This window comes from Ursus arctos, unplaced genomic scaffold (assembly GCF_023065955.2).
Source record: "Ursus arctos isolate Adak ecotype North America unplaced genomic scaffold, UrsArc2.0 scaffold_4, whole genome shotgun sequence".
NCBI lineage: Eukaryota > Metazoa > Chordata > Mammalia > Carnivora > Ursidae > Ursus > Ursus arctos.
Genome location: NW_026623056.1, coordinates 18,883,749 through 18,896,846, shown reverse-complemented (window position 1 = coordinate 18,896,846; position 13,098 = coordinate 18,883,749). Strand labels below are relative to the sequence as shown.

Sequence of the window (13,098 nt, the reverse complement as noted above, 5' to 3'; positions counted from 1 at the left end):
TTTTTGCACAGCAAAGGAAAGAGTTGATAAAACAAAAGACAACTGACAGAATGAGAGAAGATACTTGCAAATGTCTTATCAGATAAAGGGCTAGTATTCAAAATCTATAAAGAACTTATCAAACTCAATACCCAAAAAACAAATAATCCAATCAAGAAATGGGCAGAAGACATGAATAGACATTTCTCTCCAAAGACGACATCCAAATGGCCAACAGACAACTGAAAAAATGCTCCACATCACTTGGCATCAGGGAAATACAAATCAAAACCACAATGGGATACCACCTCACACCAGTCAATGGCTAAAATTAACAAGTCAGGAAACGACAGATGTTGGCGAGGATGTGGAGAAAGGGGAACCCTCTCACACTGTTGGTGGGAATGCAAGCTGGTGCAGCCAATCTGGCAAACAGTATGGAGGGTCCTCAAAAAGTTGAAAATAGAGCTACCCTACGACCCAGCAATTGCACTACCATGTATTTACCGCAAAGATACAAATGTAGTGATCCGAAGGGGTACCTGAACCCCAATGCAGCAATGTCCACTCTAGCCAAACTATGGAAAGAGCCCAGACGTCCATCAACAAATGAATGGATAAAGAAGATGTGGTGTATATATACAATGGAATACTACTCGGCCATCAAAAAAATGAAATCTTGCCATTTGCAATGACGTGGATGGAACTAGAGGGTATTATGCTAAGTGAAATAAGTCAATCTGAAAAAGACAATTATCACATGATCTCACTGATATGTGGAATTTAAGAAACAAAACACAGGATCACAGGGGAAGAGAGGAAAAAGCAAAACAAGATGACATCAGAGAGGGAGACAAAGCATAAAAGATTTTTAATCATAGGAAACAAACTGAGGGCTGCTGGAGGGGAGAAGCATGGGGAGATGGGGTAACTGGGTAATGGACATTAAGGAGGGCACGTGATGTAATGAGCACTGGGTATTATATAAGACTGATGAATCACTGACCTCTATCTCTGAAACGAATAATACATTATGTTAATTAATTGAATTTAAATTTAAAAAAATATGCTCAGTGAAGTCAAGGAAAATAAATGTTTTTATTTTTGAGAGAGAGAGAGAGCATGTTTGTGTGAGCAGGGGGTGGGAGAGAGACAGAGGGGAAGGGAGAGAGAGAATCTTAAGCAGGTTCTCTGCCCAATGCAGAGACTGATATGGCTGGCAGGGGTGGGGGGGTGGGGGGGTGTCTATCTCAAATCCTGCAATCATGACCTGAGCCAAAATCAAGAGTTAGACACTTAACTGACTGAGCCACCCAGGTGCCCCTAGGACAATATGCTTTTAATGAATGAAAGGTAGGACATCACAGATGAGAAATTGACTCTTTTTTTTATTAAGTTTATCCAGAAATTTTTAATTTCAAACATTGTATTTTTCAGTTCAAGCATTTCCAATGATTCTTTTAAAATGTAGTTTCTCTGCTTGACTTATTTCACTCATTTATGGAACATAAGAAATAGGAAGATTAGTAGGAGAAGGCAGGGAAGAATGAAGGGGGGGTAAACAGAAGGGGGAATGAACCATGAGAGACTGTGGACTCTGGGAAACAAACTGAGGGCTTCAGAGGGGAGGGGGGGTAGGGGATTGGGATAGGCTGGTGATGGGTATTAAGGAAGGCCCATATTGCATGGTGCACTGGGTGTTACATGCAAATAATGAATCATGGAACATTGCATCAAAAACTGGGGATGTACTGTATGGTGACTAATATAACAAAATAAAAATTATAAAAATAAATAAATAAACAAATAAATAAACATTTGCGATGTGAAAAAAAAATGTAGTTTCTAAGAACTTGAAGATAGAGCAATAGAAATTTTCTATCTGAATGACACAAAGAAAAAACATTGAAAAATAGGAACAGAGTCAGGGACCTGTAGAATAATGTGACAATATCTAGGTACATGTAATTTGAATTCTAAAAGTGGAAGAATGAGAGAATGAGGCCAGAAAAACATATTTGGAGAAATAATGGCTTCAATTTTTCCCAATTTGTAGAAAGACATACATTTATAGATTTAAGAACTTCAGTGAACTGCATGCAGCGTTAATTGTAAATAAAGACACACAGAGGCATATCCTAGTCAAACTGCTGGAAACTGAAGTAAGGAGAAGCTTTGGAAAGCAGCCAGAGTCAGGGGGAAGAAGATACATCACATAGTGGAAGAGTCATGTGAGTCACTGCTGAATTCTTATTAGACATAATGGAGACCAGAAGACAGTGGAACATCCACAGATGGGAAAGGAAAAAGAAGCCCTTAACAGCCAAGAATTCTATATTCATTAAAAATATCCAAAATGGAGGTAAAGTAAAGGCATTTTTAAAAATCCACCACCACTAACAAGGAAAGAGGTTCAACTTTATGCCATGAACATTGAAAAAGAAGAAACAAAGGAAGAAAGGAACAAAAAGTTCTGACGTGGTGCCACGTGCATCATAATCTCATACTTCCTTCCCAAGAAGCCGTATGGAGAACAGGTGAAATGGCCAAATCCGGTAACATGGAGAACAGGTGAAATGGCCAAATCCGGTAACATTCAGGAACTGGCCCACCCCTGTTTGGAGAGACTATGCTGAGCGAATGAAAAGGCAGCTGGAGAAAAATCACAAGAAAACGCTTGCGAGCGGAAGCCCCCCCCCCCCCCCACCCCTGCAGGGCCATGAGGGAGTGAAGAGGGGCACCCGGGACTGGACGCTTTCCAGATCAGTGTGCTAGGCTGGGGGCACGCCCACCGGAGCGGTACACACACCCAGCGGGGTGGCATGCGGACTGCAACGGGACATTTTACTGGGTCTCAGAAAAGCACAGGTCCCCGGTCTCCCAGCCAGGCTGCATGCGGCCCCCTCCACTCCCCATGTCCTAAAGCTGCAGAAAAGTAGACAGCAGGCAACTGGCCACAGCCCTCAAGCTGTAATTCCGGGGGGGGGGGGGGGGGGGGGAGGGCGCAACTGAGTTTTAAATAACACAGGAAGGGTTTCAAGAAGTCACCCATATTTTATATCAAACAAAATAATCCATGTTAGTCAGAGGCTAAATAAAAAAATTATCTTCCAAACAGAGAAAAAAAAAAAATCAATCCAGTCTGGGAGAAAACCTAGCCCAAACGAACCAAACAGCAGAGTACTCTGTGAATTCATCACTCTTCAGACATACATATTCTAATAAAGAATATGACTTTATTTTTTAAGGGCTGTTTGTTTGTTTGTTTATCTGAGAGAGAGAGAGAGCCAGGGAAGGGGCAGAGGGAGAGGGAAAGAGAATCTCAAGCTGATACCCAGCTGAGTGGGGAGCCCAACCCAGGGTTTGAACTCACAATTCTGAGATCAGGACCTGAGCTGAAACCAAGAGTCAGAGGCTTAATCAACTGAGCCACCCGGACGCCCAAGAATATGACTTTAACAAAATAAGAACACAAAGACCAAAGGATTAAATAACAGTGGGAGATTAAAAGGGAGATTACAGCGCTAAAGAGACAAAGTGTGTAGCCAAATCCTCGCTCGGGTCTAACAAATCACTTCGAAAAATAAACACGGAACAGAAGAGATACAGTTAATCATCAAATTATTTTCGTGGACAGAAGACTTGAGATAATCGTAATGAATACTGAGGGAAAGGACGTGAAACATAGAGCAATTAAAGAATAGATGAGAAAGACAATCTAACATAAAAATTCCTGATGTCTTGGAAGTGAAGATTTGCAATAATTAAGGGAAGAAACTGTAATATAGGAAAATGTGATAGAGAAAAAATTTCTCCAAAGTGTAAGATTTCAGCCTTTTAATCAGAATGATATACTGTTTTCCATTAATATTGATAGAAAAAAGAGATATTTAGATATATGCTTGTTAAGTTGAAAGAGTAGGGAAAAAAAATTGTTTAGATATCCAGGGAAAAAAATCCAGCCACCCAGAAGGTGAAAAATCAGATTTTCCACTGCAATGTTCAATGGAAGAAGACAGTGGAGTAATGTCTGCAAAGTTCCAAGGGAAAGAAGTGACCCCAACATATTACATCCCATCAAAATGTCATTCAAGTGTAAATGCAAAAGGCACACATTCTCAAATATGCAAGAACTCAAGGAATGTAGCGTGCATGCATGAGCCCTTCTTGAACACGCAAGCTCTACCTGATAAAGAGTTGAATCAGCATAACACAACTCCGAAATACAAATGTGGGGGCAAAAACCCTGATGGTAAGCATGAAATCCATTTAAATATAAAGGCAAAGTTAACTAATGGAGAAGTGATGGAACAGAATGGAATGGAACAGAATGGTTATGACCTTTACAAAGAAATAACACTGACAAGCGAAAACTGATCAGAGGGGCAAAAGAGGAGGAAGTAGTATGACAAGGCTGGTCTCCTATCTTCTAGCAAGCCATCAGTTGGTGGGATCCCAAATCAAAATATTACGGTTTTAAAAGTATAATAACTCCCACTTTTAATGGTTTTTGTCATCCTTTTCTCCTCCTAATCTTAGCACGGGAGCCAGATAGCAAGTAATAATGAGAACCATTTATTGATGTTCAGCGTAGGCTTATTGCCCTAAACTCTTTACAGATTAATTTATTTGATCCTGTCTGTAACCCCATAAAGAACAGTCTATTACCAGCCTCATTTTACAAAAGAGGAAATAAAACACAGAGAAGTTAACTAACCACCCAAAGCTAACAAGTCATGGAATCAGAATTCAAACCCGCACAGTCTGGCTCCCCAGCCCATGTACTTGGTGCTCAGTGAGCATGGGAAGTGGCCAGGATGAGACATTTCACTTCTATTTGTCTTAAATGAACCGCGTGCATCCAAGCAGGGCGCCTGTGTGGGTTGGTCCGCAGCTTGCTGGGCACAGGCAAGGGTGCTGCTCTAAGAGGGGTTTAAAGGAGCTACCTGTATCCCAATGTCCCTTCTGGTAAAGAATCATTTACCTGAATTTCAGCAATCCCTTGAATTTCACTAGTTTGTTGTTGTTGTTGTTGTATTTTTCTACTTCTAAACAATAGAATATGGAATATCACCTTATGTATGAAATTTTTTGTTATTGATATGTCATCCTAACATTCCAATCCACTTGAAAAGATCTATAACTGTGCTTACAAAAAATAATTTTATTTCTGAGTGGTGGGATTTAGGGCTCATTTATTGCTTTCTCACTTGTACTTTTCTGTATAACATATATCACCTTGGTAAAAACAAAGATTTTTGAGAGAAGAAAATGAGAAACTTGTTTAAGTTCCCATAGCGTAAAGCTGCAATGTGAACTCAAGTCTCATACACTTTAAAAACCATGCTCTTGAAGCGCCCAGGTGGCTCAGTCGGTTAGGCATCTGCCTTTGGCTCAGGTCATGATCTCAGGTTCCTGGGATGGAGCCCAGCATGGGGCTCCCTGCTCAGCAGGGAGCTTACTTCTCAGTCTCCCTCTGCTGCGCCTCCCCCTGCTTGTGCTCTCTCATGCTCTCTCTCACATAAATAAATAAATAAAATCTTTAAAAAAAAAAAAGAATCCTGCACTTACCCACTTTGTTATCTTACCTCCTATACCTGGGGTGGGGTTAAAGAACTCCAAGTCTTAATGTGTATGATAGCCGCATATGCTAGAAATTACAGTGCATTTAAAGTGCCGGACATCACATCCAACAAATATAAGTAAGAAATAAGTGTTTGTGATTATAATAGTCATTATTGTTATTCACCGATACTACGGTACGTTATTAGAAATATTATAATAGAACTAAGTACACGATGGCATGGAAACATAGAGGAGAAAATCCTGCTAATTCAAAAAGCTAGTCAAGGAAGGCTTCCTGGAAGAAGGGACAGAAGTTGCCTTTTAAACAGTAAGGCTTAGCCAGGTAAGAGGGGAGAAGGGTAGGGCATTCCAGGCAACAGAAAGCATCATGGATTAAAATAACTGGTGTGGTTGGATTGAATGTCATGTGGAAATGCGGCTGGGGAAGAGGTGGGAAAGGTAAGTCACTGTTCGATCCAAGATTACCTCCTGTGCCATGCTATGCTAAGAAGTTGCCACTTTAAAGTCAGTGGGGACCACTGAAGGGTTTGTTTGAAGCAGCGGAGTGTCCCAGGAACATATGCCTTTCTGAGAGCCCGTGGGCTGCTGCATGGAGAACTGGTCAGAAGGAACAACTGGAGATGGACAACTGGTTCTGGCAATTGTTCTCCTAAGAACTGATGGGCCCTAAGGCTGGCAGGGTCCCGGTGGAGAGCCGACTAGGACTGTGGTTCTCAAAATGTGCTCCACAGACCACTAGGGGTCCCTGAAACTCTTTCAGGTGGGCTGCAAGGTCAACACTATTTTTGCAAGAGTGATTTATAGTTTCTAGAATATAGATCCTTGACGTCTCTGGTTAAGTTAATTCCAAGGTAACATATGGTTTTTTGTGCTATTATAAATGGGATGGATTCCCTAATTTCTCTTTCTTCAGTCTCATTGTTCGTGTATAGAAATGCAACTGATTTCTGAGCATTGATTTTGTATCCCGCCACGTTACTGAATTGCTCTATAACTTCTAATAGTTTGGGAGTGGATTCTTTTGGGTTTTCCATATACGGTATCATGTCATCTGCAAAGAGAAACATTTTGACTTCTTCTTTGCCGATTTGGATACATTTTATCCCTTTTTGTTGTCTGATTGCTGTTGCAAGGACTTCTAGTACTATGTTGAATAATAGTGGCAAGAGTGGGCATTCTTGTCGTGTTCCTGATCTTCAGGGAAAGGCTTCCAGCTTTTCCCCATTGAGAATAATATTTGCTGTAGGCTTTTCATAGATGCCTTTTATGAGATTGAGAAATGTACCCTCTATTCCTACATTCTGAAGGGTTTTAATCAGGAAAAGATGCTGTATTTTGTCAAATGCTTTTTCTGCATCAATTGAGAGGATCATATGGTTCCTGAGTCTTTTCTTGTTGATATGATGTATCACACTGACCGATTTGAGAATGTTGAACCACGCTTGCATCCCAGGTATGAATCCCACTTGGTCATGATGGATAATCCTTTTAATGTACTTTTGGATTCTATTAGCCAGGATCTTGTTGAGGATTTTGGCGTCCATATTCATTAGGGAACTTGGTCTGTAATTCTCCTTTTTGATGGGGTCTTTGCCTGGTTTGGGGATCAAGGTAATATTGGCCTCATAGAATGAGTTTGGTAGCTTTCCTTCTGTTTCTATTTTTTGAAATAGCTTTAGGAGAATAGGTATTATTTCTTTTTTGAATGTTTGGTAGAATTCCCCAGGAAAACCGTCCAGGCCTGGAGTTTTGTTTTTTGGAAGGTTGTTTATCACTGACTCAATCTCTTCATAATTAATTGGCCTGTTTAAAAAATCAATTTCTTCCTGTTTCAGTCTTGGTAGTTTATAGGTCTCCAGGAAGGCCTCCATCTCTTCCAGATTGCTTAATTTATTGGCATATAGCTGTTGATAAAAGTTTCTAATAATCCTTCCAATTTCACTGGTGTTGGTTGCGACCTCTCCTTTTTCATTCATTATTTTATTAATTTGGGTCCTTTCTCTATTCTTTTGGATAAGTCTTGCCAGCGGTTTGTCAATTTTATTGATTCTCTCAAAGAACCAGCTTCTAGTCCTGTTGATCTGCTCTACTGTACTTCTGGTTGCTAATTCATTGATTTCTGCTCTAATCTTGGTCTACTGCTTCCTCGTGAGTGGATTAGGCCTGTCCCTCTGTTGCTGTTTCAGCTTCTTGAGGTGAGAATATAAAAACTGCATTTTAGATTTTTCTATTCTTTTGAGTGAGGCTTGGATGGCTATATATTTCCCCCTTAGGACTGCCTTTGCAGTATCCCATAGGTTTTGGACCATTGTGTTTTCATTCTCATTGGTCTCCATAAATTGTTTAAGTTGATTTTTGATTTCCTGGTTTATCGAGTCATTCCTGAGCAGAAACTATAAATCACTCTTGAAAGGCATTGAGGAAGACACAAAAAGATGGAAAAATATCCCATGCTCATGGATCGGAAGAATTAACATAGTTAAAATGTCCATGCTACCCAGAGCAATCTACACTTTCAATGCTATCCCGATCAAAATACCGATGACATTTTTCAAAGAACTGGAACAAATAGTCCTTAAATTTGTATGGAACCAGAAAAGGCCCCGAATCTCCAAGGAACTGTTGAAAAGGAAAAACAATGCTGGCGGCATCACAATGCTGGATTTCGAGCTGTACTACAAAGCTGTGATCACAAAGACAGCATGGTACTGGCACAAAAACAGACACATAGACCAATGGAACAGAATAGAGAACCCAGAAATGGACCCTCAGCTCTTTGGGCAACTAATCCTTGATAAAGCAGGAAAAAACATCCGGTGGAAAAAAGACAGTCTCTTCAATAAATGGTGCTGGGAAAATTGGACAGCTACATGCAAAAGAATGAAACTTGACCACTCTCTAGCACCATACACAAAGATAAACTCCAAATGGATGAAAGACCTCGATGTGAGACAGGAATCCATCAAAATCCTAGAGGAGAACATAGGCAGCAACCTCTACGACATCGGCCAAAGCAACCTTTTTCCCGACACATCTCCAAAGGCAAGAGAAACAAAAGATAAAATGAACTTGTGGGACTTCATCAAGATAAAAAGCTTCTGCACAGCCAAGGAAACAGTCAAAAAAAAACTAAGAGGCAGCCCACAGAATGGGAGAAGATATTTGCAAATGACGCTACAGATAAAAGACTGGTATCCAAGATCTACAAAGAATTTCTCAAACTCAATACATGAGAAACAAATAAACAAATCATAAAATGGGCAGAAGATATGAACAGACACTTTTCCAATGATGACATACAAATGGCTAACAGACACATGAAAAAATGTTCAAAATCATTAGCCATCAGGGAAATTCAAATCAAAACCACACTAAGATACCACCTTACGCCAGTTAGAATGGCAAAAATTGACAAGGCAAGAAACAACAATTGCTGGAGAGGATGTGGAGAAAGGGGATCCCTCCTACATTGTTGGTGGGAATGCAAGTTGGTACAGCCATTCTGGAAAACATTGTGGAAGTCCCTTAAAAAGTTAAAAATTGAGCTACCCTATGACCCAGCCATTGCACTACTGGGTGTTTACCCCAAAGATACAGACGTAGTGAAGAGAAGGGCCATATGCACCCCAATATTCATAGCAGCATTGTCCACAATAGCTAAATTGTGGAAGGAGCCGAGATGCCCTTCAACAGATGACTGGATTAAGAAGTTGTGGTCCATATATACAATGGAATATTACTCAGCCATCAGAAAGAACGATTTCTCAACATTTGCTGCAACATGGACGGCACTGGAGGAGATAATGCTAAGTGAAATAAGTCAAGCAGAGAAAGACAATTATCATATGGTTTTTCTCATCTATGGAACATAAGTACTAGGAAGATCGGTAGGGGAAGAAAGGGATAAAGAAAGGGGGGTAATCAGAAGGGGAAATGAAGCATGAGAGACTATGGACTCTGAGAAACAAACTGAGGTCCTCAGAGGGGAGGGGGGTGGGGGAATGGGATAGACTGGTGATGGGTAGTAAGGAGGGCACGTATTGCATGGTGCAGTGGGTGTTATACGCAACTAATGAATCATCGAACTTTACGTCGGAAACCGGGGATGTACTGTATGGTGACTAACATAATATAATAAAAAAACATTAAAATAAAAAAACAAAACAAAACAAAACCAAAAAAAAACCCTATTTTTGCAATAATATTAAGGCAATATTGGGCTTTTTCACTGGGTCGACATTTGCACTAACAGTGCCAAACAATGATGGGTAAAACTGCTGGTGTCTTAGCAGAACTAAGATGCTGAAGTCCACTAACAGTCTTGCATCCTTCACCTCCATGCATTCATAGAAGGGGGAAAAAAAAGTCAATTCCTCTTCAAAATGTCCTTGATGAAGGAATAAAAATGATTAATTTCATTAAATCTCAGCCTTGAATACACCTCTTTTTCATACTCTGTATGATGCAGTAGGAGGGATACATGTAACATCTCAGTCACAGAGAGAAACAATTGTTGTCCCAAAGAAAAATACATTTGCAAGTGAGTTATGAGCTGCACTGACCACTTTTTTCACGGAACACCACTTTCACCTAAGGGGGGGAGGACCGATTAAGGTTATTCACCCTGAATATTTAAGAGACATTTTCTTGAAAATGAACAAATTGAATCTGCCACTCAAAGGATAACAACTTTTTCTTGTTTTTGTTGTGGTATTTGCTACTAGTTGTATTTGTTACCAGTAGTGAAATTTGAGTTTTCAGGCCAAAATTAGAATTTGAGTGATGTCCGGGTGGCGCAGTTGTTTAAAGCATCTGACTCTTGGTTTTGGCTCAGGTCATGATCTTAGGGTCGTGAGATCGAGCCCCATGTCAGGCTCTGTACTCAGCACGGAGTCTGCTTGAGATTCTCTCCCTCTTCCTCTGCCCCTCTCCCTTTGCCCCCTCCCCTGCACACTCTCTCTAAAAATAAATAAATAAATAAATAAATAAATAAATAAATAAATAAATAATTTAAAACAAAATTAAAAAATTAGAATTGGAAAACTTTTGCCCACCACTGCAATTACCAATTCCTTTTTTTTTTTTAAGGTCTACACCCCATGTGGGGCTCAAACTCAACAACACCGAGATCAAGAGTCACATGCTCTACCAACTGAACCAGTCAGATGCCCCTGTATTTACCAGTTCTTAAAGATTTTTCAGATGAGGCAATAGCTATGGGTTGAATTGTGTCCCCCAAAAAGACATATTGAAGTCCTGATGCCTGGTATCTGTCAATGTGACCTTATTTGAAAAGAGGCTCTTTGCAAACGTAATCAGTTTAAAAGAGGTCATACTCGATTCGAGTGGGCCCTAACTCCAATCTCTGTGTTCTTATAAGGAAGGAGTGTTTTGCATACATAAACACAAACACACACAGGGGATGGGGCCATGTAAAGATGGGGTAGACATTGAGGTCAGTCAAGAAATGTCAAGGATTGCTGGCAACTACCAAAAGCTGGGAGATGGTCATGAGAGAGACTCTCCCTCAGTGCCTCAAGAAAAAAACCAACCCTGCCAAAACCTTACCTTCAGACCTCTAGCCTCCAGAAATAGGAGAGAATAAGTTTCTGTCATTTTAAGCCACACAGTGGGTGGCACTTTGTTACGGCAGCCCTAGGAAACTAATACGGTGGTGGGAGCACCGCACGTGTGTGTCAGCATTTGAGACATGTGCATAAGGCAGTGAACCAGTATTTCCAAAAGCCCCATGTATCGTATCATAAAGTCATGCCTGTAAGAGAGCCATTCAAAGTGTCAAGTAGACCGATACATTGTAATGTAACACAGGACAAAGAGTTCAGTGTGAGGTCTGGAGAATTCGCATCCCGGCTGACCTTTAAGAAATCATCACTTGTGCTTTGATGTAGTATCAAAGGAAACAATCTACAATTAGTTGAAAAGGCTGCTTAAATCCCCCCTCCCTCTTCCAACTACTGATCAGTCTAAGGCTGGATTTTCTCCATAGAGTTCAACCAAAATAATATATTGCAACAGGAACAGATATGATAATCCTCCTGTCTTCTGTGAAGCTGGTCATTAAAGAGATTTGCAAAAAGATGTAAAACAATGCAACTCTTCTCTCTCTCTCTCTCTGTCTCTCTCTCTCTCTCTTTTTTTTTTTTTTTTTTTTGCTTTGGAAATGGAATTATTTTCATAAAATATTTCATTCATGTTAATATGTGATGGGTCTATTTTTTTTTAAGATTTTATGTATTTATTTGACAGAGAGAGAGAGAGAGAGACAGCCAGCGAGAGGGGGAACACAAGCATGGGGAGTGGGAGAGGAAGAAGCAAGCTCCCAGTGGAGCAGGGAGCCCGATCCGGGGATCGATCCCCGGAATCTGGGATCATGTCTCAAGCCAAAGGCAGATGCTTAGTGACTGAGCCACCCTGGCACCCCTTTATTATTATTTTAAACAAATATTTTGACATTTCTCTTTTAATTTCTAATAGCATAAACATCTTTAAAAATAGCTCATATAGATAGAAGCCTTCAGGGATCCTTGATTTTTAAGAGTCTACAAGAATTCAGAGACCAAAAATTTTACTAGTTTACAAGGTAAAAACAATAGGATTCAACAAATGTTTGGTGGAGACCTTGGTCTGGTTCCAGAACTCTTCTTCTGATGGGGATTATGTCAAGAACAGGTTCTAAAGGAAAGAAGATGCTTCAGTCTTGGAAATGTTGAGTATAGGTTGCCTGAGGAACACCATTAGAACACTTCTATGAAAGGAGAGAATTGCTCTGAGGAGAGTGCTCAGGTTGGACTCCAGGGTTATACCAACATTCAGGCATAGCAGGAGAGCCGGCTAGAAACAGGTCTGAGTCAGAAAAAGAGTATGAGGTGGGGAGAGAAAGCTTGCAGGGAAGGATGTCACAGAAACCAAGCAAGGCAGAATTTTCAAGAAGGGAAGGAGTCAATAGCAAAAACTCTATAAAGATATTCAACAGGGTCATTACTACAAGCTGAGATCTGTTCTAGAGAAAGAAGGGAGAACAAGGAGGCAGCTGGTATGGTCTGCTCTTAAGTAACGAGCTGGAGGTCAGTCAGAAGTGAAAAGAGTCATAGTTCATGGTGGGTGAGAAGAAGGCCAGAGGAGAAGCAGAAATTCGAAATTCAGAAAAGGGAAGTATAAACAATAGTATAAGATTCCCCAAGAAGTCCAGAGGATAGGATTTTCTAAAGCTCAGGAGACAGTGGGGTATAGAGGGCAAGCCAGGGAGGGCTTTAGAACCAAACTATCTGATTCAAGTCTTACGTTGTCATTTGCTTAAGGGCTAGGGACTGTTTGTGACCACTCAAAAGTCATACCCTGAAACTCAAACCCCCCCAAACCCCCATGTATTTGGGGATGGGCCTTTGGGAGATAATTAGATCATGAGTGAGGGTAGAGCCTTCTTGAATGGGATTAGCACCTTTTAAAGAAGAGACCAGGGAGTTTGCTTCTCTCTCTCTGCCTATCTGTCCCTCCACCATGTGAAGATACAAC

The 13,098-nt window shown here is 40.6% G+C and overlaps 1 protein-coding gene and 1 long non-coding RNA gene across 4 annotated transcripts in view; one reads left to right on the top strand and one right to left on the bottom strand.

Moving 5' to 3' along the window:
- The window catches only part of ST6GAL1 (ST6 beta-galactoside alpha-2,6-sialyltransferase 1), a 170,531-nt gene that overhangs the window by 134,538 nt on the left and 22,895 nt on the right, over positions 1-13,098 (bottom strand). The window lies entirely within an intron of this gene.
- LOC130542693 (uncharacterized) overlaps positions 1-13,098 on the top strand; it is a 38,032-nt gene that overhangs the window by 19,704 nt on the left and 5,230 nt on the right. The gene's annotated exons all lie outside the window — the stretch shown is intronic.